The following is a 14,741-nucleotide window of genomic DNA, read 5'->3' on the forward strand; positions in this document are numbered from 1 at the left end:
TGCATAACTCCACCATCGTTCCTGACGGATTTAGACCGACGGCTATCCAACCGCCAGCCTGACGTCTCCAGTCTGACACAACTTCAGCTGATACAGATAATTATATTTCTTTTATTAGTATCAAAAAGTTTATTTCAGAAATAAAATTTATTCGCTGAGAGCAGGACTATCCGCACAACCACCAGAGGCTGTTCATTTTATACTTTTATAAGTCTATCGTTTTTTTATAAGGATTTTTATAACTTTCCTTTTTGTTTCAGTATTAACGTTCATAATTTAATTTCATTTTCTTTTCAAAATTTTATTTTTTTATTTTTTATTTTTGTTAAACAAATCTGAAATATTTAATATTTCATATCATTAGCATAACAATTTCTTTTTTAATTAATTAGTTTATCTCGAATTCACTAATCAAGTTTCATCGTAATACAAAAGACCTATACAATGATAAAGATATACCTTGTACCTACACACGTTTTAAGAAAATATTACTTTAAAAATAATGTCCTATTAGCTTATCTTTAATTTAAAATTCAAAATGGTTTTCTCTTGTATTGTTTTATGTGCAGTTAAATAAATATTAAATAAAAAGATTGTGATCAAAATAAATAATTAATGTACACGAATGAATCTATCTTTTAATAAACTCTTTCATTACTACGACATTATCATTATATATAACCAAATTTAAAAATTTTAATTACCATATTTATACTATATTTTTATTTTATTACTGTTTATTTATTCTAAATGACTATACCATTATTTGAGCTGAATAAATTTATTAAATAGATTATATTAAATTATTTATTTCTTATGCAAGTTGTTTTAATTATTTTTATTTTAAATACGTTTTCGATTTTATCTATTTAAATTTAATAGTATAATCATAATTTTATATCCTTAAATTAAATTAAATTATAGTTAATTTAAAATTCGATTCATTGAAACCGTACAGGATGAATGGGTGTTTGTATTTTGTATTCTGAAGTTGATTTTTAACGTTTAGTTCCAAGATAACAGAATTAAGTAACATATTTATTTATTTTTTTAATTTCGTAAACATTATCAATAAAGAAGTTCCATAATTTTAAAATATTTCTTTAGGGCATAGCATTGCCCGTATAAACTATGATTGATTTTTTTTTATCTATGAATATAAAAAAAACTAGAAAACTGAAATTTTTCCTACATAGAGAACTTTTAAAAAAGGTTAAAAATTTTTTTATGAGGGTTGTATATTTTCTAGAAATATCCATACATTTAATAAAAATACAACTAAATAATTTAGTTTTTTTTATTATTATTATTATTATAAAGTAAAATAATAGAATAAATTTTTAATTTTTTTCTTACATTTCACTCTCCGTAAAAAAGGATGGTGCGTGGATTTGTTGTATGTGCTCCCATTTTTATTTTGGCTGCTACTGCCAAAGCGGAGCAGTAGTGGTGAGACGGGCGGCTACGAGCAACGCACGAACGATTTATACTTCTTGATATGAACGATTTATCTAAAATTATATTTGTTTTTTGAAGATAAAAAAGGAAAATATTGGGGTTAGAGCTATGTTAAAAAATCAGAACTCAAGTACAGTTAAAAATGTTCAGGACCCGATGGGCCTTATGCCCACCATTTTCCCGGTAAAATATAAATATTCATATTTATAAATATGAATATAAGGTTTTTCAAAGTTCATATATATAGGTTAAGCTATCTTCTACCCTTCAGTAGAAGATAAAATAAAAAGGATTTTAAAAAATACCTTTCTGCATTTTAATTTCGGAGTCTAAATCTAAAAAAAAAAATTGTAGACATTTTTTGATAGTTTTATATATATGAAGTATGTTTGAAAAGGAAAGTACAGCAAAACCAAAAGGAGATAAAAAAAATCAACCCTCACTTGTTAAAAATAAAATTAAAAAAAAAATTTTTCTTTATTTTTCTTTAATTTTAATTTTAACAAGTGAAGGTTGATTTTTTTATGTAGGTATTGACTGTAGATAACAAATTTGCTTTAATAAAGTTTTTCTCTAAAATACATCTAAAGAAAATCGAGATTGAATTTTGTAATATCCCCATCCCCTTATCAAGAAGTGTGTATAAAAAAATGTTTGAGCCAAATTTGAAATGGTTCGGTCAATCTTGAGATATTTTACCAAAACCAGTGCGATACACATAAGTAAATACATACATATGTTTGTTCGAGTAATAGATTAAGTAGTAGTTTGATCCTAAAATGTAAAGTTTTGACAAAACACGTCACTCTATTTTTAACATGATTACTATGCTTTTTCCTTTAATATAGCTATTTTAGCTATACTCGCCGGGAAAGGGAAATTAAATCAATTTTTTATCTTTAATTTCGATTGTTTGAAATCGGCGCTAAATTAAGGAATACTTGTTTGATTTTAATTAGTCACCAATTTTAAAATTTAGAGAAGAATATAGCCAAGAAGTGTCTCGGCTTTTCATCGGGAGGTGCCGGGTTCGAATCCCGGTCAGGCATGGCATTTTTCATACGCTACAAAATTCCAGTTTCATATCCCACACACAAGCTTCAAGCTTATGTGCCGATATCATCAAGAAAGAAAATATATGTATAGTCGTATATATATTTACTTTAATAGGGTTATTCACTTATTTTTATTTTTCCATCTATATAATTTTATTCTGTAAACTGCATAAGGGGAAAACATATTCTATTCGAGCCAGAATTGCATGTCGGTATGATTTTAGATCATGACGTATTCAATAAAAATTTGAACATTGAAAAATTCTGAATGGATGTTGTACGTATGTTTTTTCAGATTGCATGTACCAATTTGGATGAAATCTGGCATAATGATTTCTATATATGAGGACAAGATGCCATTTAATTTTGGTCGCAAGTGGTCAAGAATGCAGGGATATACGGATCTCGACTCTAAAAATTTTACTTAAGGGTAGATGACTTTTCAGATAATTTAATGCTTTTTTTAAGATACTTTCTGGTAGTTTTTGGTCTAATAAAACCCCCATAACATGAGATGGGGGAGGATAAAGCATTCTTTCTTTCTTTATTGCTGCGGTGTGATAGGGTGTAAACATTGACCTCGCCCCCGAAAGTGGATCAGAGCAGAATGACTTAGGGTATGTTTTTATTTGAGGTTTATTAAATTGTGAATCTGTTTCTTGATTTCTGACTAAATCAAAAGGACTTTTCGTAAATTTAATTCCAGGATAAAATTATCGTTGTTGCGATCAACAGTTTGTTTTCTTAGTATGATGATAGTATCTTTAGTGTTTGATCTTAGTGCATAGTCTAACTAAAAGTAGATGTAGGAAGAATTTTGTGTGATACCTTTGGTGATAAAGGAAGGCGCGAGGATCGCGCTTCCGCGAAACAGTTCAGGGTTCATAGGTCAGGGTTGTAATTTATGGTAGGTGTTCGTTTTTGGAAGAAGTCATACGAAGACGGTAGTAGGTTGTGTAAATACAATGATGGAAATGTCTGCCGGGTCATTTGCATTGGTGGCATTCTGATATAGGCCAAACTGATGACGTGTGTTGTGGTATCAAGTTTTAGAGGATCTAAAAGATACCTCTGGTAAAGCCTATCAGCGCTGTGAACGGAGGGGTGGTGCAGTGACGGGAATCGTCACAAGTCTTCCCCTATAGGTGTCAGGATGGAGTCGTTTCTGAATTCAAAGTCAATTTTTTTTCAAGTTAGGTAATTCCATTATATTCTATGTCATTCTAATTATATATTTGGCCAATTTACTTCAGGAATTGGAAATAAAAACTAATATTTTTTATTTGTCTTTGTTAATTATCTTTTTGTTTGATATCTCCCATCTGGATGAAATTTAGCAGAATGATTTCTAATAATGGATCATTTATGTCATTTAATTTTGATTAAAACTGGTTAAGGGATCAGAAAATACGATCATCATGAATCCCACATCCAAAAAACTACTTAGAAAATAAAAAACATTTTTTTTACATAATTTTTTTGCTTATATATTATATACTTCTCATTAGTTTTCCTCCTAAGTTGTTGGGCTAATTTTAAAAGGTTAAAAATTAAAATACAATTTTTTCCTGTAAATTTGTTTTTTAAAAGTTCTTTTATTCGTTTGTTGATTTTTGGTAAGTCATTTTACGTTAAAATTATCAAACTATGACGGTATTTGTTAATCATATTTGACAATTAAGAACAATAAATAAAAATTAATTTTTATTTTTTTAATGAATGATTTAAAATGGCAAAAATTATGTTAATAAAATTACTACTGTAGCCTTAATATTTAGCCTTTTTTTTTTTTTTCAGCCTCCGGAATCACCGTAAGGTATTACTTCAGAGGATGATATATATGAATGTAAATGAAGTGTAGTCTTGTACAGTCTCAGGACGACCATTACTGAGATGTGTGGTTAAATGAAGCCCAACCAACAAAGAACACCTGTATCCACGATCTAGTATTCAAATCCGTATAAAATTAATTGCCTTTACTAGGATTTGAACTCTAGAATTCTCGACTTCGAAGTCATCTGATTTCCGATGATAAGTTCACCACTAGACCAACCCGGTGAGTAATATTTTGATTAGTTTATATGGTAGATAATCGTAAATATTGATTTTCCTTGGGGGAGGAGGTAGATTTAATTTAAAATCACATCAAGAATCAGTCAGGGGAACAATGGGGAATTTATGTAAAATTTAAGTAACATAAAACGAAACTTATTTTATTTATATTTTTTTATTTATATTATTACGTCAAATCAATATACTTAAAAGTTATTTTCTCTAATAAGTTATTTTTTTTATCTTAATGTGTACATTGCAATCTGTTCAATTAAGGAACAATAAACAAACTCCACTCCACGATTCAAGAGATGAGAATGTTATACAATAACATGTAAATGCAGTCTTGTACAGAATCAAACCGATTCAGACGTGTGGTTAATTGAACCCCAACCACCAAAGTACACCGGTTTCATTCCGTTTTAAACATCTGTTAAACAACTGATCTGCGACGACGAGTTAACCACAAGACCAGTCCGCCCAGTGGATTAGTACAATACTTGACATTACAATAAAAAATTCCCTTTTTTTTGTTCAGTACATTATTAAACAATCAAAAATAAATTTATGCCATAGGTAATTTCTGCCTTCGGCTTATGGTGGCTTTTGATCAGCAGTATATTTCCACTTTAACAAAAAATATATATATATTTTTTTTTTTAATTACTTAAACGTCTATTTATTTTAATTGACGTCAATTTGTAATTTTTGTATTTTGTTTATTTTATTGTTCTATTTTTTATATTAGTTTTATTTTTTTTATTTTAAAAAGAAACTCTGAGATAAGATTTTATAAAAAAAAAAGTTGAAGAAACTTCAGTTAGTTTGACTTGTCTCTAGCTGTCAAAGAAAAAATAAATTCTATATACGTAGAGTTGAAAGATGAATTATATTTAAGTCTACCGTAATAATTTTTAAGTGTGACGTTTAAAACTATTTAAAAATTCAATAGGTACAATATATTATTTTCTAAGTCCTTTTTTTAATGTCGTATTTCTCTATTTCTTTATATTTCCACTTCATTCTCTATTTATCTCATGGTTTTTCTTAACATTTCAAACAGCAGTATGTTTATAAAAAGTTGCGGTATATCGTTAGAAACAATTAACCGACAGATAAATCAGTATCGTCGGGATTTCTTTTCTTATTTTTGTTTTTATTTGAAGACAAAAAAAAATTCTAGTGTATATATCCGATTACACTATTGTATTTTTATCCAAGATAAAAGAATTTCTTTATTTTGTGTTTTTATACATATAACGCATTGTTCTTCTTCGGTTTCTTCAAACTATCATCAGTTCGTTTGTTTTCAGACTTAAAAGTGCTTTATTAATAATTCTTATCAACTGAATATCAATTTCTTTTATTGGCGTTGTTATCTTTTCTGTATAAAAATTTTTAACACCAATAATTTAGTTTCCAAGGAAATACCTAATAATTTTTCCACTTCTTCTACGTATAAGAATGTGTTTTTTTTTTCTATTAGATATATGTTGTTTTCTTTTTAATTTGAATTCTTTCCCTTTTTTGTATATAAAATTATCAGATGTTTGGTAAAAGAAATTTAAGGATTAGCATTCATAAAGTAAGAAATTTACATAATAGAAATCGGAATATCGCTTTAAATAAATAAAAAATTAATGAAATTATTTTACAATGTTAAAAGATACTGATACCATCAAAAAACATTTCTTTACATGGTATATATAACTAAAACAAAATAATCATTAAAATAATTTAATAAAAACTTTTTTAAATTTAAAGATATTCTTATGAATGATAAAAATTTTCGAGGGATATCTTAAAATAAAAACTATTTAATAATAAATTGAAAATATTATAATACAATTAAACTTATTTTTACTAAAACTAATTTAATCTAAGTCTTTATATAACGACCACCAACAGTTAGATAGTTGTTATAATAATACAGTGTTCATAGATTCAACTAATCCTCATTTAAAGGCGGTCTCCATGACGCGAGTGGTACCGTCTCGACCTTTCATCCGGAGGTCCCGGGTTCTAATCCCGGTCAGGCATGGCATTTTCACACACCCTACAAATCTCATTCTCTGAAGCAATACCTAACGGTGATCCCAGAGGTTAAAAAACCCCACATATAAAATAGGCTATAATTATTTAATAAGAGTAATTATTGATGCAGGAAATTAAACAGAATATATTTTTACTTTTTTCCCACTTATATATCACAATAATTGTTCAAAATGTATATCTTGGTCATTGATACAGGCGTCAAGTCGTTTCTTCATTTTCAGTACGTATTTTTTGATTTACTGATTTTAGAAATTTTTTTTATTTTCTTTCAACTCATCTAAAGCTTGCGGAGTTTCTAATGAAAAAATTACCTTTCACGTGTTCCATCTATAAATAAAAATCTGGTGGTGGGAGATCCGAAGACATAAATCGTCATCAAAAAATTACTATAACACTTAATAGACGAATTGGTAGTAAGGAATTCGGCACCACTTTGCTATAACCAGCTGTTTTGGTGTACAGTTTCAAGCAACGTTACGAAATCTGTTATAACTTTTTAATAATGTTAATCTGTATGAGTAAATAATTGGATCAGTTATTTGGGGGTTCATGCATCAGGGGGTTTTTTTAATGACTAAAATATTCACTGAAATTGTTTTTAAATTAATTAAAATCGAAATTTAAAAAAATATTTTTCTAGATATAATATTATTTTTTTTTTAAATACTATATATGTATACTTCTTAAATATTAGTACTGGTATTACATCAGTGTAATTTTATACGCCATCTGTAGGTTCCACATAAAAGTGATCATGTATTTTGGCGCTGATTCAAAAAAGAGTCCAAGTAATTAAATATTTGGACAAAATAATTTCTTAATTTTTAGCGCAGTGGATTCAGGAATGTTCAAAATATCCACTTTGACCATCCCTGAATCCATTTTCACTACTTTTGGCGTGACGTATCGCCAAGTGTTTTTATATACGCTATCTGTAGGTACCACATAAATATGATCATGTATTTTGGCGTTGATTCAAAAAAGAGTTCAAGTAATTAAATATTTGGACAAAATAATTTCTTAATTTTTAGCGCAGTGGATTCAGGGATGGTCAAAATATCCACTTTGACCATCCCTGAATCCATTTTCACTATTTTCGGCGTGACGTATGTACGTATGTATGTATCTCGCAAAACTCAAAAACGATTAGCCGTAGGATGTTGAAATTTTGGTTTTACGACTGTTGTAACATCTAGTTGTGCACCTCTCCTTTCTTTCTCTCTCTCTCTATATATATATATATTCAAATTTTTTCAGCTAAATTTCTAATATACGTTCTAAAGAAGCGGAGATCTTTGAAAAAATTCTAAACGTAGAGAAAAATAAAAAATAAAGCACGTAGAAAAAAATAATGTTTATAATTATATTCTACCTCCGTTTTTAATTTTCTACTACTGGTGTTTCAGAAAATAAAATCAAAAATTAGGAATTAATAACAACAAAAAAACCCGTGAAATTTTAGCCGATAATTTGTTAAAACCTCTGAACTGCTTAAAGGATAATTAACTTTCGAAACCAGTAACAAACAGATCCTAAATTTAGAACATCCGTCTAAAAATGAGATCAAAGTAACAAATCTTTAAACATAAGAAAGTTTTTACCGAAGATTCAATAACCTCAGAGCTATTAAAACTAGCCGGGTAAATTTAATTGAAAATCTATATTCAACTTTTTTTTTTATTTTTAAATTTGGAAAGGAAAAAAATTTCTTCTTTAAAATCTGTCTTAATTCACGTCTTGCATAAAAATGACGTCAATAACTATAGAGAAATTTACTTGCTAGCAGTATTTTATGGAAGTTTATTCAAAATCCTCTTTAACACAGTCAAAAAATTAAAAATTAAAATTTAGGAAAATATCAAGGAAGATTTAGAAAAAAGTAGACTTTACGTGGAAATATCTTCAATCTAGAAAGTATTATTAGACATAAAATAACCTGGAAAAATAGTTATGAAATAATGATTATGGATTTTAAGAAAGCCTATGATCATAAGAAAAACTTTTTTTAATATCCTGGAAGAATTCGGAATCAAACCTAAAACCAGAAAATTAATTCAACAAAGTTTGATCAATAGCTGTTCCAAAATTTGTTCATATATATGAACCATTTCTAATTAATATCGACGTCAGACAAGGAAGCGGAATACAACTGATTTATTTAAACATGGTTTTAGATAAAATAGCATATTGAAAGAGAAGATCCTTCCTTTTATTCTACGAATAAAATTAAAATAAATTGTTTAGATTCCGTGAATGTTTCGACACTTCTAATACAAAATATGAATTGGCTGAAGTTCAAATTAATCTTTTCAAACAAACGGTAGAAAAACTGGAATACTAATCTTCATAGAAAAAAATGTATTCATGACAAATTAAAAAAAACTCATCAAATTTGTTAAACTCAAACTTTGTATCTAAAACATTTGTCTTATCATTAAAAATAAGATACTAAAACTCAATAAATAATCCCAAAGTTTTTATGCATCAGAATGTTTAAACCTAAACCAGTATAGGAAAAAAAAAATTAGAATTTCTCTTAAAATTATAAAAAATTTTAGGATCCACTAAAGAGAATGAAATCTGGATAAAACAAAATTATTACAAAATGTACAAAGCAACCGAAAAAATTTTCTGATTCAGTTAAAAAATAAAAAATTAATACTGACTTCTTACAAGAACTGACGAATATAAATTGAAAAAAAAAATATTCGAATCCTTTAAAAAAAAAGAAAAACTGAATTTCAGTTTTTCTGTTAGTAAAACAGAGCATACAAAATTCAGAAGAGGAAATCCAATATTTTTGGATGTTTCAAAATCCATAATTTTACAAATTTCTGGATTTTTACCAAAAAATTTAAAAAAATATTTTTTTTTTTCTAAAAAAGAAAAAAAGGGGGAAACAGCAGAATAAGACGCAATCAATTTGTAACGCGATCCATAGTAGCAAAAACAAATATATACAATTATATTCTGTTGCTAGGATGCAGTTTATTAAACTATTTATTAACAATAATCAATAGTAATCAATCTGGATAATTTTTCTTCTTTAGAAGATCATATAAACATCTGTTCCCCATAATTAACAGCTTTTATTTACATTTTATATTACTTTTAAAATACCATATTTACTCGAATTTAAGCAATAACATACATTTTCAAAAGGTTTTTCTGAAAAAAACAAACCGTTAAGTAAAAACAGGAAAAGTAAGAGGATTTGTCGATCTCCGTGTCGAAAAGGTAGCATCTCGGCCTTTTATTCGGAGGTACCGGGTTCGAATCCCGGTCAGAAATGGCATTTTTCATACTCTAAAAAATTTAGAATGGAAATTTTTCATATTCCCATGCACAAGCATCAAGCTTACATGGTGAATTAATCATAAAAAAAGAAATTTACACAGAATCTTTTCAAAAAAAAAAATAATTACTTTAAAGGATTGTAAAAAAAAAAATTAATATGATAAACTAATTACAGTAAATATAATATTGAAATTTTAATTTATTGCAAGTCACGGTACATAAATGGAATAAATATTAACTACAATAAAATAAATACTTAGTTTGACTATCACTACTGTCTCTGGAAACGGTGGTAAATTTGTCATTATCCCATATTAGGTCTTCTTGTTTTATTATAGAATCTATGATGCTGTATTTTTTAAAGAAGTGAGATATTTCATTTGGAATTTCAATCCAGGCGATAGAAACCCATTCCGCTGTTGGTGAAGAATTTGTCTTTTTTATTTATCCTAAAGCAGTTAGAGGGTAGTGTGATGAATGTTACTAGTTTCATATTCTTTTCTTACGTGGTCTTTGAAAGGCTTCATCGAGTAGTTGGGAGTTGGTTGGTCGTACTCCACGGGATTATCACCAAGTCACAATTTCTTTCTTTAATTTATTCTTTACTGAATCCGCTAAATGGTCTTTTAATAAATACATTACAAGAACGATTTTAGGTTTTCGGAGAGTTCCTCGTCTTCTGTTCCACACACCATTTACCCAGTCTTCCATAATTTCGGAAGTCATTCAACCATTCCTGTAGGCACGCAATATCATATGACTGGTAAATTCTTCGTTTTTGGGCATTGTTCTCTATTTATTATTAAGAACGGCGGTAATTTCTGGCCGTTTGCCGTAATATATAGTATTACAGTAACGCGTTGATTTTTGCATCCTGTACTATTTCAATTTTTTTCACCCTTTCAAATTACTGTATAATTAAGCTGCATATCAAAGTAAAGGGAAGTTTCAACCGCATTTCCAACAATCTTAAATTTATATGTGTTTTTCACACGAAGTCTAATGGTATGTCGCTGAAAAAATCTTATCTTCAAAATCCGCAGGAAGTTTTTGGCGGATTAAAGTTCTCCGTCTAATAGAAAATCCATCCCTTTTCATAAATTTTCTACACCATTTTTTTTATGCATTAAAAATTTTATTTTTAAATTTATCAATGACTTCTCTTGCCTTCAATTGTAACATTTGTATTTTTACTAGTAGTGCATTAGATCGATCATCATCTTTTATAAATTGAACAATTTAATCATCTTCTTGGGAAAATCTTCCTGTTTTTAGTTCCGTGAAACCTTTTATCATAGATTTACAAGTAAAAATCAAATCACGTTATTTACACCATCGACAAACATTTGTTTCTTCAATGTTGAATTTTCTGACAGCTGATCCCGTTTTCTTCCGTGTATAAAATCACTTTCATTTTAATGCTGGCTTCGTAGTGAACTCTTGTTGATGCCGTTGCTAGTACTGATGATGTGATTGACAGAAATACGGATGAAAAAAAAAAATACAGAGTGTAAAAAAATCAAATAGGAATATAAGTTAATATACAAAAAACCACTTACCAACAATTGAATTCGAAGCGTTTCGAAGCGCTTTCGGAATTAAATTCCATCTTCAGGAACTTTTATATTCGTCTTCTTTGTAATAATAATTAAAAATTCACATGTAAATTATAAAAAATCGTTATATTTAGTTAAAACATAACAGTTGATCGTCCATATGTTACAAAATTATGTCAACGTAAACGAGCTGTCAATTTGGTGGTCTTCAATGTTCTTTTATATCATATGACAACCCACTATTATGTTTTAAGCAAATATTACGATTTTTTATAATTTATAAAAAAAAAAAAAATTTATACATTTATAAATTTATTAATTTATACACGAGTTCCTGGGCTAAATTTCATCAAAATCGGTATATCCAATCAACAGTCATTAAGCTTCAATCTAGCCAACATAAGTTTATATTTATGTACGAACATAACGCTATATTTTTTTTTTTTTTTTTTGTTTTTTGGAGTCCTTTGGTTATGAAATGTCGGGAAATGCAACAAAACTCGTACCCCATTTTTTTTTACTAATTAACACTTTCCTTCTTGTAGCATAGTTTTATAGCTATGGTGCCACGTAAATTTATATAAATAAAAATGTAAATGTTCGTTTGTTCAAAATCTTAAATCTCTGAAAGTTCTTCACCGATTGCTTTGAAATTTTGAAACAACGTTGTACTCGAATACGCGCGTGTTTTTATATACCTACTATTTATATATCTAAGATGTCACACCTGTGACAAGTAAAAACATGCTTTTTTTGAAAAACAGCGCTGTCTGTTGAACGTAAAAGTAACACACGCTATACTAAATATTTTACGATTCCATTTCAATATTTCCGTTATGTGTGTCTGCTATAGACTAAAAAACTACTGGACCTAATTACGCGCGGGGAAAAGTGAGGAAGGGAAAAATCGAAAATGGTAAAAAGGAAGAAGGGATAACAGGGAAAAAGAAATGAAAGGGGAAATTAGAAAAAGGGGAAAATGAGGAGGGAAAGGGAAAGAGATAAATGGGGGTAGGAAATGAAAAGGGGAAGTGTAAATGGGGGAACGGAAAGGGAGAAGGGAAAGGGAATATGGTAAAATGAAAATGGGAAAGGAGAGAAAGGGTAAAAGGGAAAAGGGGAAATTTTGTGAAGTTCGAAATGTTCATTTTGTTAATGTTTTATTAAACTTTCAATTGTGTTCATTTAATATATATAAATATTCAAATCTGGCAATAGCGAAGCATTGCCGCATCTGCTAGTAAATATATAAAAACACGTATATTATTTTTAAATTAATATTTATACAGTAGTTATTACAATTTTTTGTTAATATGAAAATTTATTGATTTCCTCTGATTTGCTTGATTTTTTATCGTTGAATGCAGTCTTCTCTGGTAAACCGATTTTTTTTTGAAAATATGATTCATTGGACAAATTAGTTTAGAAACCTCAATTTATTAAATTCATTATACATATATATATATATATATATATATATATTTTAATTCTATTATTTAGACTTAGCTTGTTTCAATTATTTGTATACAAATATAGTAATATAAATATATGACTAAAAAAAAAATCTGTACATCATATAAATACATTATGAGCAGACTATATTTTGTAGTTGTAAATTTTTTATTATATTCTATGATTTATAATATATGGAATACAATTTACGTATATTATCAAAAGGTCATTGCGTTTACAAATATATATTTTTTAAATTATTATAAACTAATAATTAGCCTACGAATTTGTAAATAAAAATAACCTTTTAAAAATATTATTATTTAACTTTTAAATGAATATATATTTAACAATAATGTAAATATTAAAACATTTATAATTTATTTGGACGTGTTCTCTATGCAAATGTTATATATATATATTTTAATACTATAAATACTTTATCATATCTATTTTTATTACATTATTAAAAATAATTGTCTATTAAAAATAAAATACTATTTTACACAAAAAAGCAACATTTTATTTTTTATTAATGTTTTTTATTTAAGCGGGAAATACAGGTCAATATTTCATGTAAATGAAGAAGACGATTTCTTTCGGTACATTTCACGTCTCTCTGGAAGGTCATCGATTAGGTCAGTGTTAAGTGTTGTACCTGATACAGCTTGTACTAAAAAATATAATAATAACAATAATAAAAGATGCGGTAAATCTTTAAAGTAACAAAGTTTTCGAGGAGTTGACCTCTTGTCTCCTTTACCTGTCCATAATTTTTTTTTCTTATTTTTTTTTTAGACATTGTAATTTGTAGTTCGTTTTAAAACAAATGAGAATGTTTTATGAAGAATTGCTGTCTTATTTTCTACTTTTAAACAGGTCGTCAATTATCGACTAGTCGCGTTAAATGGTCCAGTGATATATGCTTAGAATAGGTAGATATATATATGCGTGGGACCTCGTTGAACCGAGTTGAATTGTGTTGAGGCTAACAATGAAATTTTTTTTCGTTTCACGTGTGAAACGTTTTAACTTGTAAATTACATCATGAACACCCTGTACCGACCAATAGGAATACAGATAAATCAGTTAATGTAAACGAAACGGTCAACTATACCGCTTCCCCTGAGAAAAAGTTTCAATTTTTGTTGAACCTATAAGAATAATATTCAACTGGAGACGGAAAATGTTGGGTCAATTACTTTGACGGATGATTATTTTGTTTAGTTTAAGTTATAGCCGGTAACTACGTTATTTACATAAGCACAAACAAACAACATTGTTTGGTCTTAGGCGTTAAGATATATCCATTCCTTTTCTTATTTATCCTTTTTTTTATCCGGACATTTTTATAATGTCCCTCATTAATCTTTATATATATATATATATATGAATGTATTTTTTTTTCTTTTTTAGTCAAAGCAAACCTCATGAAATAGTCATTTCGTACTTCCTCAACAAGTAATAATGAATTGCATGTTTCTTTTTTTATGTCAATTTATTTATTTTGTTTTCCCACAGTAACATCTTTATTTATTTTGTTTATTTTTATATGTAGTACCTTTCTCCAATTTATCTTTTATATTTTTTCCTAATAATGACTTCATGTTAAGTACCATACATTTAAGTATATATGAATAACAGGTACATACGTTACATGTGATGTTTTTTTTAAGATGAAATTAGAGTAAACCAAATGCAAAAACAATTAATTGTTTTATGATTTGCTAACAGAAAGCAAATATATATATATTTTCGTTAAATATTATTTTCATATTTACAAAAATACGATGTAACTGGATTAATTAGTTTATTA

General features: G+C 27.7%; 1 long non-coding RNA gene across 1 annotated transcript in view; it reads left to right on the forward strand.

Moving 5' to 3' along the window:
- Window positions 1-14,741, forward strand: part of LOC142331323 (uncharacterized) — a 144,322-nt gene that overhangs the window by 59,005 nt on the left and 70,576 nt on the right. The window contains exon 2 of the long non-coding RNA XR_012757961.1: window positions 4,311-4,569. This is a non-coding gene — a long non-coding RNA (uncharacterized LOC142331323). The remainder of the gene's footprint in view (window positions 1-4,310; window positions 4,570-14,741) is intronic.

The sequence above is a fragment of the Lycorma delicatula genome, chromosome 10, assembly GCF_047948215.1.
Source record: "Lycorma delicatula isolate Av1 chromosome 10, ASM4794821v1, whole genome shotgun sequence".
NCBI lineage: Eukaryota > Metazoa > Arthropoda > Insecta > Hemiptera > Fulgoridae > Lycorma > Lycorma delicatula.